This window comes from Rattus norvegicus, chromosome 1, assembly GCF_021556685.1.
Source record: "Rattus norvegicus strain SHRSP/BbbUtx chromosome 1, alternate assembly SHRSP_T2T, whole genome shotgun sequence".
NCBI classification, from domain to species: domain Eukaryota; kingdom Metazoa; phylum Chordata; class Mammalia; order Rodentia; family Muridae; genus Rattus; species Rattus norvegicus.
The window spans coordinates 122495237-122510051 of record NC_141534.1 but is presented as its reverse complement, the minus strand read 5'-3'; the positions used below and the strand labels follow the sequence as shown (position 1 = coordinate 122510051).

The 14815-nt window shown below is 42.3% G+C and overlaps 6 non-coding genes across 6 annotated transcripts; all 6 read left to right on the top strand.

The window, feature by feature from the left end:
* The first annotated feature begins 1482 nt into the window (after positions 1-1482).
* Positions 1483-1574, top strand: LOC148007663 (small nucleolar RNA SNORD116). Its single transcript, XR_015655629.1, has one exon. It is a non-coding gene; the product is annotated as a small nucleolar RNA SNORD116 (small nucleolar RNA).
* A 2476-nt stretch (positions 1575-4050) lies between these two features.
* Positions 4051-4143, top strand: LOC148007662 (small nucleolar RNA SNORD116). Its single transcript, XR_015657006.1, has one exon. It is a non-coding gene; the product is annotated as a small nucleolar RNA SNORD116 (small nucleolar RNA).
* A 2474-nt stretch (positions 4144-6617) lies between these two features.
* LOC148007661 (small nucleolar RNA SNORD116) lies at positions 6618-6709 on the top strand. Its single transcript, XR_015655628.1, has one exon. It is a non-coding gene; the product is annotated as a small nucleolar RNA SNORD116 (small nucleolar RNA).
* A 2479-nt stretch (positions 6710-9188) lies between these two features.
* On the top strand, positions 9189-9281 carry LOC148007660 (small nucleolar RNA SNORD116). Its single transcript, XR_015657000.1, has one exon. It is a non-coding gene; the product is annotated as a small nucleolar RNA SNORD116 (small nucleolar RNA).
* A 2479-nt stretch (positions 9282-11760) lies between these two features.
* Positions 11761-11853, top strand: LOC148007659 (small nucleolar RNA SNORD116). Its single transcript, XR_015656992.1, has one exon. It is a non-coding gene; the product is annotated as a small nucleolar RNA SNORD116 (small nucleolar RNA).
* A 2479-nt stretch (positions 11854-14332) lies between these two features.
* On the top strand, positions 14333-14425 carry LOC148007658 (small nucleolar RNA SNORD116). The gene has a single exon (XR_015656976.1). It is a non-coding gene; the product is annotated as a small nucleolar RNA SNORD116 (small nucleolar RNA).
* The last annotated feature ends 390 nt before the right edge of the window (positions 14426-14815 follow it).

Here is a 14815-nt window from a genome sequence, read left to right as displayed (position 1 = left end):
AAATTGTGTTTCCATTTGATTATGAAAGTGAGCTGTGTGCTTAGGATCATGCTGTTGATAATAACATATATCTCAGTGACTACAGGTTATGCTTGTGTTTGGTGACCTGAGAGGGTTTGATCAGACACTTTCTCTGTGGTGATCAATGTCAGATACCACAGCAATAGCACTCACAGGAATTTAGAACCAGTCAAAACCTGAATAGGAGATATATGAGCTGGACAGAGACTAGAGAAAGAAGAATTGTTGAAGAGGCTAAGCATGTGTGAGACAGAGGAAGACAGTGAGAGACAGAAAGAGAGAGCGGGGGGAGAGAGGGGGGTGAAGTGGAAAAGAGGACACTGTGATATTAAAGCAGATATCTTGATTGACAGAAATAAGGAAACCAAATAGGGAGAAGGTGAGTGAGAAACTGAGAAGCTAGGAGAGTCACTGCAAGTCAATTTCAGAGAGAAAGTGAAGAAGCGAGATAGAGAAAGAGTACATAAGAAGTCCATTCATCTAACGTGGATGAGAATCTTATATGATATTTGAATCAGATCTCATCGAAGGCAGAGTAGGACTAATAGGTGTAGTATGTCATGATTATGGAGGGTGCTCCGATTTTGGCCAAATCTATTAAGATTCTGATGGTTTCCATGGGAAGAGTAAGGCCTGATTTTCTCTGTCATATCCGGCTGAACTGAGATATTCTTATTTTTGTAGACAACTTCCATTAACCATGTTAGTGGTCTCATTCTGTTGTGTACATCGTGCCAATTTCTTTGGATGGTTCTCAAGTGATGTACATACTACTGTAGTTTTCGGGATCAGATATTGGCTTCGTCCCATCTTAAGAACTTTGTTGCATGGTAACCTCCAGGAATTCGGTGATAGAATTGGGAAAATTATGTCCCCAAACAGTTCCTTGGAGGAAAAATATCTCTGATATGGATTGTGAGGGCAAATTTCTAGAAGACGGAAGGAGTGCTGAGAGAGCCCAAGTGTTCGATAAATTAAGAACTAACAACAATGCATCACAGTCTCCATGATTTGCAAGGAATCCAATAAAGTGGGGTTATGTGCTATTTGCTTTACTTTCAGGGACAGAGTCCCTGTCTCATACCGGAAAAGGACGGCTTGCAGAGGAACTGAGTATGGAACATCAGATGAAGTTGGAAGAAGCCTAACATCGCCTGCCCTGAAGTCTTCAGTTGATGCTCTCTTGCCTGAGGATACCTGAAGTGAAAGGTAAGAAACACTTGACTTTCCAAAGGAACTCAAAGTGCTCAGGTGTTGATGGACTCACAGGTGTTCCCAACCTTGAATCATGATCCTTTGGGACCTGGTTCAGGCTCACTGCCTGTGGCTACTCCTGTGATTGGAGAATAGGCCCATTGGTTCGTGGTAAAGGATGTGAATGTCTTGAATTCTGTTCGCTCACCAAACCTGATCTATTTTGAGTATACTAAGTGTCATGGCAGGGGGTACACCAGCGTGCTTGGATCGATGATGATTTCCAATAAAACATTCCTTGGAAAGCTGAACAAATGAGTGAAAACTCAATACCGCCACTATCATCGTGACTGAGGTCCAGCACCTGGGATCACAAATGTCACCGAGGGACTCACATGGCCTCCATTCATCTTGCGAGGCTTGGATCCAGTGAGAGAGTCTTCAGAATGTTCTTTGCTTGCCTAAATCACCAGAAATCATGGCCTAAATCAAGGCTTCACCTTTTGCTCTAATGATAACATGCTTTCCGGTTGAGGAGATCATTGTCAGTATCTTGGAATTTAGCCCTACCAACTCCTTCAGCAATAATGTATAGTAGGTTGTCAGGAAAATGTAAGTTTAGCGGGGGCAGCATAATTCAACAATGTACACTGGAATGTCAGGAAATGTGTTTCTGTCCGTGTCTGAAGCCTTCGCATGAATGATGACACTTCTGTTTCATAAAACAGAGATACATAACGGGAAGGTTACAGGCGACATGTGGAATGAGGCAGTAGCAATTCTCAGGAACTATGGGAATGTGGACTCTTCCTGTGTGAAAACAAAGCTCTGTTTTCTTGAAAGACTGATTGTGGCCATGGCAATTAGGTTGGAAAGAGAGCCTTGGAATTTAAAAGGTTGGCATGTAGCCTTCTTGTCTGTGGATTTAGAAGTGCATGCTTTCAAATGTCCCAGGATTCATACCACCTTCATGGATGTATGGAGAACACCCATTTTAATCCTAGTTTCTATGTTTATTGTTGGGACATTTTTTGTCAGTCTATCCGGGTAGTTTGCCAGCAGTTCTTATGGATTGACTGTACCAAAATGGTCTGGACATACATCTCCTCCTCTTCTAGGATCTAAGAATGTGAGCATGCAAGTTTGAATCTTACACACACTCCTTCTAGGAATTTTATATTTTGGTATGGCCGTAGAAGATAGGCATGGAGTGTCTGCGGGATTATCTCTCCTTATGGTCTTGATGTGGCCTTGCTGAAGGTTAACTTGGCATTTTGGCTATGTGTTTTGGGGCTGATGGTAGTCCTGTTATCTTAGACATTGTTCTTTTCTCCAAGCAAATATCAACAAGAAATTGTGTTTCCATTAGATTAAGAAAGTGAGCTGTATGCTTAGGATCATGCTGTTCATAATAACATATATCTCAGTGACTACAGGTTATGCTTGTGTTTGGTGACCTGAGAGGGTTTGAACAGACACTTTCTCTGTGGTGATCAATGTCAGATACCACAGCAATAGCACTCACAGGAATTTAGTACCAGTCAAAACCTGAATAGGAGATACATGAGCATGGACAGAGACAGAGAGAAAGAACAATTGTTGAAGAGGCTAAGCATGTGTGAGACAGAGGAAGACAGTGAGAGACAGAAAGAGAGGGGGGGGAGAGAGGGGGTGTGACGTGGAAAAGAGGACACTGTGATATTAAAGCAGATATCTTGATTGACAGAAATAAGGAAACCAAATAGAGAGAATGTGAGTGAGAAACTGAGAAGCTAGGAGAGACACTGCAAGTCAATTTCAGAGAAAAGTGAAGAAGCGAGATAGAGAAAGAGTACATAAGAAGTCCATTCATCTAATGTGGATGAGAATATAATATTATATTTGAATCGGTTCTCATCGAAGGCAGAGTAGGACTAATAGGTGTAGTATGTTATTATTATGGAGGGAGCTCCGATTGTGGCCAAATCTCTTAAGATTCTGATGGTTTCCATGGGAAGAGTAAGGCCTGATTTTCCCTGTCATATCCGGCTGAACTGAGATATACTTACTTTTGTAGACAACTTCCATTAAGCCATGTTAGTGGTCTCATTCTGTTGTGTACCTCGTGCCAATTTCTTTGTATGGTTCTCAAGTGATGTACATAGTACTGTAGTTTTCGGGATCAGATATTGGCTTCGTCCCATCTTAAGAACTTTGTTGCATGGTAACCTCCAGGAATTCGGTGATAGAATTGGGAAAATTATGTCCCCAAACAGTTCCTTGGAGGAAAAATATCTCTGATATGGATTGTGAGGGCAAATTTCTAGAGGACGGAAGGAGTGCTGAGAGAGCCCAAGTGTTCGATAAATTAAGAACTAACAACAATGCATCACAGTCTCCATGATTTGCAAGGAATCCAATAAAGTGGGGGAATGTGCTATTTGCTTTATTTTCAGGGACAGAGTCCCTGTCTCATACCGGAAAAGGACGGCTTGCAGAGGAACTGAGTATGGAACATCAGATGAAGTTGGAAGAAGGCTAACATCGCCTGCCCTGAAGTCCTCAGTTGAAGTTCTCTTGCCTGAGGATACCTGAAGTGAAAGGTAAGAAACACTTGACTTTCCAAAGGAACTCAAAGTGCTCAAGTGTTGATGGAGCTCGCAGGAGTTCCCAACCCTGAATCATGATCCTTTGGGATCTGGTTCAGCCAAACTGCCTGTGGCTACTCCTGTGATTGGAGAATAGGCCCATTGGTTCGTGATAAAGGATGTGAATGTCTTGAATTCTGTTCGCTCACCAAACCTGATCTATTTTGAGTATACTAAGTGTCATGGCAGGGGGTACACCAGCGTGCTTGGATCGATGATGATTTCCAATAAAACATTCCTTGGAAAGCTGAACAAAATGAGTGAAAACTCAATACCGCCACTATCATCGTGACTGAGGTCCAGCACCTGGGATCACAAATGTCACTGAGGGACTCACATGGCCTCCATTCATCTTGCGAGACTTGGATCCAGTGAGAGAGCCTTCAGAATGTTCTTTGCTTGCCTAAATCACCAGAAATCATGGCCTAAATCAAGGCTTCACCTTTTGCTCTAATGATAACATGCTTTCCGGTTGAGGAGATCATTGTCAGTATCTTGGAAGTTAGCCCTACCAACTCCATCAGCAATAATGTATAGTAGGTTGTGAGGAAAATGTAAGTTTAGCGGGGGCAGCATAGTTCAAAAATGTACACTGGAATGTCAGGAAATGTGTTTCTGTCCGTGTCTGAAGCCTTCGCATGAATGATGACACTTCTGTTTCATAAAACAGAGATACATAACGGGAAGGTTACAGGCGACATGTGGAATGAGGCAGTAGCAATTCTCAGGAACTATGGGAATGTGGACTCTTCCTGTGTGAAAACAAAGCTCTGTTTTCTTGAAAGACTGATTGTGGCCATGTCAATTGGGTTGGAAAGAGAGCCTTGGAATTTAAAAGGTTGGCATGTAGCCTTCTTGTCCTGGATTCTAGAAGTGCATGCTTTCAAATGTCCCAGGATTCATACCACCTTCATGGATGTATGGGGAACAACCATTTTAATCCTATTTCTATGTTTATTGTTGGGACATTTTTGTCAGTCTATCCGGGTAGTTTGCCAGCAGTTCTTATGGATTGACTGTACCACAATGGTCTGGACATACATCTCCTCCTCTTCTAGGATCTAAGAATGTGAGCATGCAAGATTGAATCTTACACACACTCCTTCTAGGAATTTTATATTTTGGTAAGGCCATAGAAGATAGGCATGTGTGTCTTCGGGATTATCTCTCCTTATGGTCTTGATGTGGCCTTGCTGAAGGTTAACTTGGCATTTTGGCTATGTGTTTTGGGGCTGATGGTAGTCCTGTTATCTTAGACATTGTTCTTTTCTCCAAGCAAATATCAACAAGAAGGTGTGTTTCCATTTGATTATGAAAGTGAGCTGTATGGTTAGGATCATGCTGTTGATAATAACATATATCTCAGTGACTACAGGTTATGCTTGTGTTTGGTGACCTGAGAGGGTTTGAACAGACACTTTATCTGTGATGATCAATGTCAGATACCACCGCAATAGCACTCACAGGAATTTAGTACCAGTCAAAACCTGAATAGGAGATATATGAGCATGGAGAGAGACAGAGAGCAAGAACAATTGTTGAAGAGGCTAAGCATGTGTGAGACAGAGGAAGACAGTGAGAAACAGAAGAGAGAGGGGGGGGAAGAGAGGGGGTGTGAAGTGGAAAAGAGGACACTGTGATATTAAAGCAGATATCTTGATTGACAGAAATAAGGAAACCAAATAGAGAGAATGTGAGTGAGAAACTGAGAAGCTAGGAGAGTCACTGCAAGTCAATTTCAGAGAGAAAGTGAAGAAGCGAGATAGAGAAAGAGTACATAAGAAGTCCATTCATCTAATGTGGATGAGAATCTTATATGATATTTGAATCGGTTCTCATCGAAGGCAGAGTAGGACTAATAGGTGTAGTATGTTATGATTATGGAGGGAGCTCCGATTGTGACCAAAGCTATTAAGATTCTGATTGTTTCCATGGGAAGAGTAAGGCCTGATTTTTTCTGTCATATCCGGCTGAACTGAGATATACTTATTTTTGTAGACAACTTCCATTAAGCCATGTTAGTGGTCTCATTCTGTTGTGTACCTCGTGCCAATTTCTTTGGATGGTTCTCAAGTGATGTACATACTACTGTAGTTTTCGGGATCAGATATTGGCTTCGTCCCATCTTAAGAACTTTGTTGCATGGTAACCTCCAGGAATTCGGTGATAGAATTGGGAAAATTATGTCCCCAAACAGTTCCTTGGAGGAAAAATATCTCTGATATGGATTGTGAGGGCAAATTTCTAGAAGACGGAAGGAGTGCTGAGAGAGCCCAAGTGTTCGATAAATTAAGAACTAACAACAATGCATCACAGTCTCCATGATTTGCAAGGAATCCAATAAAGTGGGGTTATGTGCTATTTGCTTTACTTTCAGGGACAGAGTCCCTGTCTCATACCGGAAAAGGACGGCTTGCAGAGGAACTGAGTATGGAACATCAGATGAAGTTGGAAGAAGCCTAACATCGCCTGCCCTGAAGTCTTCAGTTGATGCTCTTTTGCCTGAGGATACCTGAAGTGAAAGGTAAGAAACACTTGACTTTCCAAAGGAACTCAAAGTGCTCAGGTGTTGATGGACTCACAGGTGTTCCCAACCTTGAATCATGATCCTTTGGGACCTGATTCAGGCTCACTGCCTGTGGCTACTCCTGTGATTGGAGAATAGGCCCATTGGTTCGTGGTAAAGGATGTGAATGTCTTGAATTCTGTCGCTCACCAAACCTGATCTATTTTGAGTATACTAAGTGTCATGGCAGGGGGTACACCAGCGTGCTTGGATCGATGATGATTTCCAATAAAACATTCCTTGGAAAGCTGAACAAATGAGTGAAAACTCAATACCGCCACTATCATCGTGACTGAGGTCCAGCACCTGGGATCACAAATGTCACCGAGGGACTCACATGGCCTCCATTCATCTTGCGAGGCTTGGATCCAGTGAGAGAGTCTTCAGAATGTTCTTTGCTTGCCTAAATCACCAGAAATCATGGCTTAAATCAAGGCTTCACCTTTTGCTCTAATGATAACATGCTTTCCGGTTGAGGAGATCATTGTCAGTATCTTGGAATTTAGCCCTACCAACTCCTTTAGCAATAATGTATAGTAGGTTGTCAGGAAAATGTAAGTTTAGCGGGGGCAGCATAATTCAACAATGTACACTGGAATGTCAGGAAATGTGTTTCTGTCCGTGTCTGAAGCCTTCGCATGAATGATGACACTTCTGTTTCATAAAACAGAGATACATAACGGGAAGGTTACAGGCGACATGTGGAATGACGCAGTAGCAATTCTCAGGAACTATGGGAATGTGGACTCTTCCTGTGTGAAAACAAAGCTCTGTTTTCTTGAAAGACTGATTGTGGCCATGGCAATTAGGTTGGAAAGAGAGCCTTGGAATTTAAAAGGTTGGCATGTAGCCTTCTTGTCTGTGGATTTAGAAGTGCATGCTTTCAAATGTCCCAGGATTCATACCACCTTCATGGATGTATGGAGAACACCCATTTTAATCCTAGTTTCTATGTTTATTGTTGGGACATTTTTTGTCAGTCTATCCGGGTAGTTTGCCAGCAGTTCTTATGGATTGACTGTACCAAAATGGTCTGGACATACATCTCCTCCTCTTCTAGGATCTAAGAATGTGAGCATGCAAGTTTGAATCTTACACACACTCCTTCTAGGAATTTTATATTTTGGTATGGCCGTAGAAGATAGGCATGGAGTGTCTGCGGGATTATCTCTCCTTATGGTCTTGATGTGGCCTTGCTGAAGGTTAACTTTGCATTTTGGCTATGTGTTTTGGGGCTGATGGTAGTCCTGTTATCTTAGACATTGTTCTTTTCTCCAAGCAAATATCAACAAGAAATTGTGTTTCCATTTGATTATGAAAGTGAGCTGTATGCTTAGGATCATGCTGTTGATAATAACATATATCTCAGTGACTACAGGTTATGCTTGTGTTTGGTGACCTGAGAGGGTTTGAACAGACACTTTCTCTGTGGTGATCAATGTCAGATACCACAGCAATAGCACTCACAGGAATTTAGAACCAGTCAAAACCTGAATAGGAGATATATGAGCATGGACAGAGACAGAGAGAAAGAACAATTGTTGAAGAGGCTAAGCATGTGTGAGACAGAGGAAGACAGTGAGAGACAGAAAGAGAGAGCAGGGGGAGAGAGGGGGGGTGAAGTGGAAAAGAGGACACTGTGATATTAAAGCAGATATCTTGATTGACAGAAATAAGGAAACCAAATAGGGAGAATGTGAGTGAGAAACTGAGAAGCTAGGAGAGTCACTGCAAGTCAATTTCAGAGAGAAAGTGAAGAAGCGAGATAGAGAAAGAGTACATAAGAAGTCCATTCATCTAACGTGGATGAGAATCTTATATGATATTTGAATCAGATCTCATCGAAGGCAGAGTAGGACTAATAGGTGTAGTATGTTATGATTATGGAGGGTGCTCCGATTGTGGCCAAATCTATTAAGATTCTGATGGTTTCCATGGGAAGAGTAAGGCCTGATTTTCTCTGTCATATCCAGCTGAACTGAGATATACTTATTTTTGTAGACAACTTCCATTAAGCCATGTTAGTGGTCTCATTCTGTTGTGTACCTCGTGCCAATTTCTTTGGATGGTTCTCAAGTGATGTACTTACTACTGTAGTTTTCGGGATCAGATATTGGCTTCGTCCCATCTTAAGAACTTTGTTGCATGGTAACCTCCAGGAATTCGGTGATAGAATTGGGAAAATTATGTCCCCAAACAGTTCCTTGGAGGAAAAATATCTCTGATATGGATTGTGAGGGCAAATTTCTAGAAGACGGAAGGTGTGCTGAGAGAGCCCAAGTGTTCGATAAATTAAGAACTAACAACAATGCATCACAGTCTCCATGATTTGCAAGGAATCCAATAAAGTGGGGGTATGTGCTATTTGCTTTACTTTCAGGGACAGAGTCCCTGTCTCATACCGGAAATGGACGGCTTGCAGAGGAACTGAGTATGGAACATCAGATGAAGTTGGAAGAAGCCTAACATCGCCTGCCCTGAAGTCCTCAGTTGAAGCTCTCTTGCCTGAGGATACCTGAAGTGAAAGGTAAGAAACACTTGACTTTCCAAAGGAACTCAAAGTGCTCAGGTGTTGATGGAGCTCACAGGAGTTCCCAACCTTGAATCATGATCCTTTGGGACCTGGTTCAGTCTCACTGTCTGTGGCTACTCCTGTGATTGGAGAATAGGCCCATTGGTTCGTGGTAAAGGATGTGAATGTCTTGAATTCTGTTCGCTCACCAAACCTGATCTATTTGGAGTATACTAAGTGTCATGGCAGGGGGTACACCAGCGTGCTTGGATCGATGATGATTTCCAATAAAACATTCCTTGGAAAGCTGAACAAAATGAGTGAAAACTCAATACCGCCACTATCATCGTGACTGAGGTCCAGCACCTGGGATCACATATGTCACCGAGGGACTCACATGGCCTCCATTCATCTTGCGAGACTTGGATCCAGTGAGAGAGCCTTCAGAATGTTCTTTGCTTGCCTAAATCACCAGAAATCATGGCCTAAATCAAGGCTTCACCTTTTGCTCTAATGATAACATGCTTTCCGGTTGAGGAGATCATTGTCAGTATCTTGGAAGTTAGCCCTACCAACTCCATCAGCAATAATGTATAGTAGGTTGTGAGGCAAATGTAAGTTTAGCGGGGGCAGCATAGTTCAACAATGTACACTGGAATGTCAGGAAATGTGTTTCTGTCCGTGTCTGAAGCCTTCGCATGAATGATGACACTTCTGTTTCATAAAACAGAGATACATAACGGGAAGGTTACAGGCGACATGTGGAATGAGGCAGTAGCAATTCTCAGGAACTATGGGAATGTGGACTCTTCCTGTGTGAAAACAAAGCTCTGTTTTCTTGAAAGACTGATTGTGGCCATGGCAATTAGGTTGGAAAGAGAGCCTTGGAATTTAAAAGGTTGGCATGTAGCCTTCTTGTCTGTGGATTTAGAAGTGCATGCTTTCAAATGTCCCAGGATTCATACCACCTTCATGGATGTATGGAGAACACCCATTTTAATCCTAGTTTCTATGTTTATTGTTGGGACATTTTTTGTCAGTCTATCCGGGTAGTTTGCCAGCAGTTCTTATGGATTGACTGTACCAAAATGGTCTGGACATACATCTCCTCCTCTTCTAGGATCTAAGAATGTGAGCATGCAAGTTTGAATCTTACACACACTCCTTCTAGGAATTTTATATTTTGGTATGGCCGTAGAAGATAGGCATGGAGTGTCTGCGGGATTATCTCTCCTTATGGTCTTGATGTGGCCTTGCTGAAGGTTAACTTTGCATTTTGGCTATGTGTTTTGGGGCTGATGGTAGTCCTGTTATCTTAGACATTGTTCTTTTCTCCAAGCAAATATCAACAAGAAATTGTGTTTCCATTTGATTATGAAAGTGAGCTGTATGCTTAGGATCATGCTGTTGATAATAACATATATCTCAGTGACTACAGGTTATGCTTGTGTTTGGTGACCTGAGAGGGTTTGAACAGACACTTTCTCTGTGGTGATCAATGTCAGATACCACAGCAATAGCACTCACAGGAATTTAGAACCAGTCAAAACCTGAATAGGAGATATATGAGCATGGACAGAGACAGAGAGAAAGAACAATTGTTGAAGAGGCTAAGCATGTGTGAGACAGAGGAAGACAGTGAGAGACAGAAAGAGAGAGCAGGGGGAGAGAGGGGGGGTGAAGTGGAAAAGAGGACACTGTGATATTAAAGCAGATATCTTGATTGACAGAAATAAGGAAACCAAATAGGGAGAATGTGAGTGAGAAACTGAGAAGCTAGGAGAGTCACTGCAAGTCAATTTCAGAGAGAAAGTGAAGAAGCGAGATAGAGAAAGAGTACATAAGAAGTCCATTCATCTAACGTGGATGAGAATCTTATATGATATTTGAATCAGATCTCATCGAAGGCAGAGTAGGACTAATAGGTGTAGTATGTTATGATTATGGAGGGTGCTCCGATTGTGGCCAAATCTATTAAGATTCTGATGGTTTCCATGGGAAGAGTAAGGCCTGATTTTCTCTGTCATATCCAGCTGAACTGAGATATACTTATTTTTGTAGACAACTTCCATTAAGCCATGTTAGTGGTCTCATTCTGTTGTGTACCTCGTGCCAATTTCTTTGGATGGTTCTCAAGTGATGTACTTACTACTGTAGTTTTCGGGATCAGATATTGGCTTCGTCCCATCTTAAGAACTTTGTTGCATGGTAACCTCCAGGAATTCGGTGATAGAATTGGGAAAATTATGTCCCCAAACAGTTCCTTGGAGGAAAAATATCTCTGATATGGATTGTGAGGGCAAATTTCTAGAAGACGGAAGGTGTGCTGAGAGAGCCCAAGTGTTCGATAAATTAAGAACTAACAACAATGCATCACAGTCTCCATGATTTGCAAGGAATCCAATAAAGTGGGGGTATGTGCTATTTGCTTTACTTTCAGGGACAGAGTCCCTGTCTCATACCGGAAATGGACGGCTTGCAGAGGAACTGAGTATGGAACATCAGATGAAGTTGGAAGAAGCCTAACATCGCCTGCCCTGAAGTCCTCAGTTGAAGCTCTCTTGCCTGAGGATACCTGAAGTGAAAGGTAAGAAACACTTGACTTTCCAAAGGAACTCAAAGTGCTCAGGTGTTGATGGAGCTCACAGGAGTTCCCAACCTTGAATCATGATCCTTTGGGACCTGGTTCAGTCTCACTGTCTGTGGCTACTCCTGTGATTGGAGAATAGGCCCATTGGTTCGTGGTAAAGGATGTGAATGTCTTGAATTCTGTTCGCTCACCAAACCTGATCTATTTGGAGTATACTAAGTGTCATGGCAGGGGGTACACCAGCGTGCTTGGATCGATGATGATTTCCAATAAAACATTCCTTGGAAAGCTGAACAAAATGAGTGAAAACTCAATACCGCCACTATCATCGTGACTGAGGTCCAGCACCTGGGATCACATATGTCACCGAGGGACTCACATGGCCTCCATTCATCTTGCGAGACTTGGATCCAGTGAGAGAGCCTTCAGAATGTTCTTTGCTTGCCTAAATCACCAGAAATCATGGCCTAAATCAAGGCTTCACCTTTTGCTCTAATGATAACATGCTTTCCGGTTGAGGAGATCATTGTCAGTATCTTGGAAGTTAGCCCTACCAACTCCATCAGCAATAATGTATAGTAGGTTGTGAGGCAAATGTAAGTTTAGCGGGGGCAGCATAGTTCAACAATGTACACTGGAATGTCAGGAAATGTGTTTCTGTCCGTGTCTGAAGCCTTCGCATGAATGATGACACTTCTGTTTCATAAAACAGAGATACATAACGGGAAGGTTACAGGCGACATGTGGAATGAGGCAGTAGCAATTCTCAGGAACTATGGGAATGTGGACTCTTCCTGTGTGAAAACAAAGCTCTGTTTTCTTGAAAGACTGATTGTGGCCATGGCAATTAGGTTGGAAAGAGAGCCTTGGAATTTAAAAGGTTGGCATGTAGCCTTCTTGTCTGTGGATTTAGAAGTGCATGCTTTCAAATGTCCCAGGATTCATACCACCTTCATGGATGTATGGAGAACACCCATTTTAATCCTAGTTTCTATGTTTATTGTTGGGACATTTTTTGTCAGTCTATCCGGGTAGTTTGCCAGCAGTTCTTATGGATTGACTGTACCAAAATGGTCTGGACATACATCTCCTCCTCTTCTAGGATCTAAGAATGTGAGCATGCAAGTTTGAATCTTACACACACTCCTTCTAGGAATTTTATATTTTGGTATGGCCGTAGAAGATAGGCATGGAGTGTCTGCGGGATTATCTCTCCTTATGGTCTTGATGTGGCCTTGCTGAAGGTTAACTTGGCATTTTGGCTATGTGTTTTGGGGCTGATGGTAGTCCTGTTATCTTAGACATTGTTCTTTTCTCCAAGCAAATATCAACAAGAAATTGTGTTTCCATTTGATTATGAAAGTGAGCTGTATGCTTAGGATCATGCTGTTGATAATAACATATATCTCAGTGACTACAGGTTATGCTTGTGTTTGGTGACCTGAGAGGGTTTGAACAGACACTTTCTCTGTGGTGATCAATGTCAGATACCACAGCAATAGCACTCACAGGAATTTAGAACCAGTCAAAACCTGAATAGGAGATATATGAGCATGGACAGAGACAGAGAGAAAGAACAATTGTTGAAGAGGCTAAGCATGTGTGAGACAGAGGAAGACAATGAGAGACAGAAAGAGAGAGCGGGGTGAGAGAGAGGGGGTGAAGTGGAAAAGAGGACACTGTGATATTAAAGCAGATATCTTGATTGACAGAAATAAGGAAACCAAATAGGGAGAATGTGAGTGAGAAACTGAGAAGCTAGGAGAGTCACTGCAAGTCAATTTCAGAGAGAAAGTGAAGAAGCGAGATAGAGAAAGAGTACATAAGAAGTCCATTCATCTAACGTGGATGAGAATCTTATATGATATTTGAATCAGATCTCATCGAAGGCAGAGTAGGACTAATAGGTGTAGTATGTTATGATTATGGAGGGTGCTCCGATTGTGGCCAAATCTATTAAGATTCTGATGGTTTCCATGGGAAGAGTAAGGCCTGATTTTCTCTGTCATATCCGGCTGAACTGAGATATACTTATTTTTGTAGACAACTTCCATTAAGCCATGTTAGTGGTCTCATTCTGTTGTGTACCTCGTGCCAATTTCTTTGGATGGTTCTCAAGTGATGTACATACTACTGTAGTTTTCGGGATCAGATATTGGCTTCGTCCCATCTTAAGAACTTTGTTGCATGGTAACCTCCAGGAATTCGGTGATAGAATTGGGAAAATTATGTCCCCAAACAGTTCCTTGGAGGAAAAATATCTCTGATATGGATTGTGAGGGCAAATTTCTAGAAGACGGAAGGAGTGCTGAGAGAGCCCAAGTGTTCGATAAATTAAGAACTAACAACAATGCATCACAGTCTCCATGATTTGCAAGGAATCCAATAAAGTTGGGGTATGTGCTATTTGCTTTACTTTCAGGGACAGAGTCCCTGTCTCATACCGGAAATGGACGGCTTGCAGAGGAACTGAGTATGGAACATCAGATGAAGTTGGAAGAAGCCTAACATCGCCTGCCCTGAAGTCCTCAGTTGAAGCTCTCTTGCCTGAGGATACCTGAAGTGAAAGGTAAGAAACACTTGACTTTCCAAAGGAACTCAAAGTGCTCAGGTGTTGATGGAGCTCACAGGAGTTCCCAACCTTGAATCATGATCCTATGGGACCTGGTTCAGTCTCACTGTCTGTGGCTACTCCTGTGATTGGAGAATAGGTCCATTGGTTCGTGGTAAAGGATGTGAATGTCTTGAATTCTGTTCGCTCACCAAACCTGATCTATTTGGAGTATACTAAGTGTCATGGCAGGGGGTACACCAGCGTGCTTGGATCGATGATGATTTCCAATAAAACATTCCTTGGAAAGCTGAACAAAATGAGTGAAAACTCAATACCGCCACTATCATCGTGACTGAGGTCCAGCACCTGGGATCACATATGTCACCGAGGGACTCACATGGCCTCCATTCATCTTGCGAGGCTTGGATCCAGTGAGAGAGCCTTCAGAATGTTCTTTGCTTGCCTAAATCACCAGAAATCATGGCCTAAATCAAGGCTTCACCTTTTGCTCTAATGATAACATGCTTTCCGGTTGAGGAGATCATTGTCAGTATCTTGGAAGTTAGCCCTACCAACTCCATCAGCAATAATGTATAGTAGGTTGTGAGGCAAATGTAAGTTTAGCGGGGGCAGCATAGTTCAAAAATGTACACTGGAATGTCAGGAAATGTGTTTCTGTCCGTGTCTGAAGCCTTCGCATGAATGATGACACTTCTGTTTCATAAAACAGAGATACATAACGGGAAGGTTA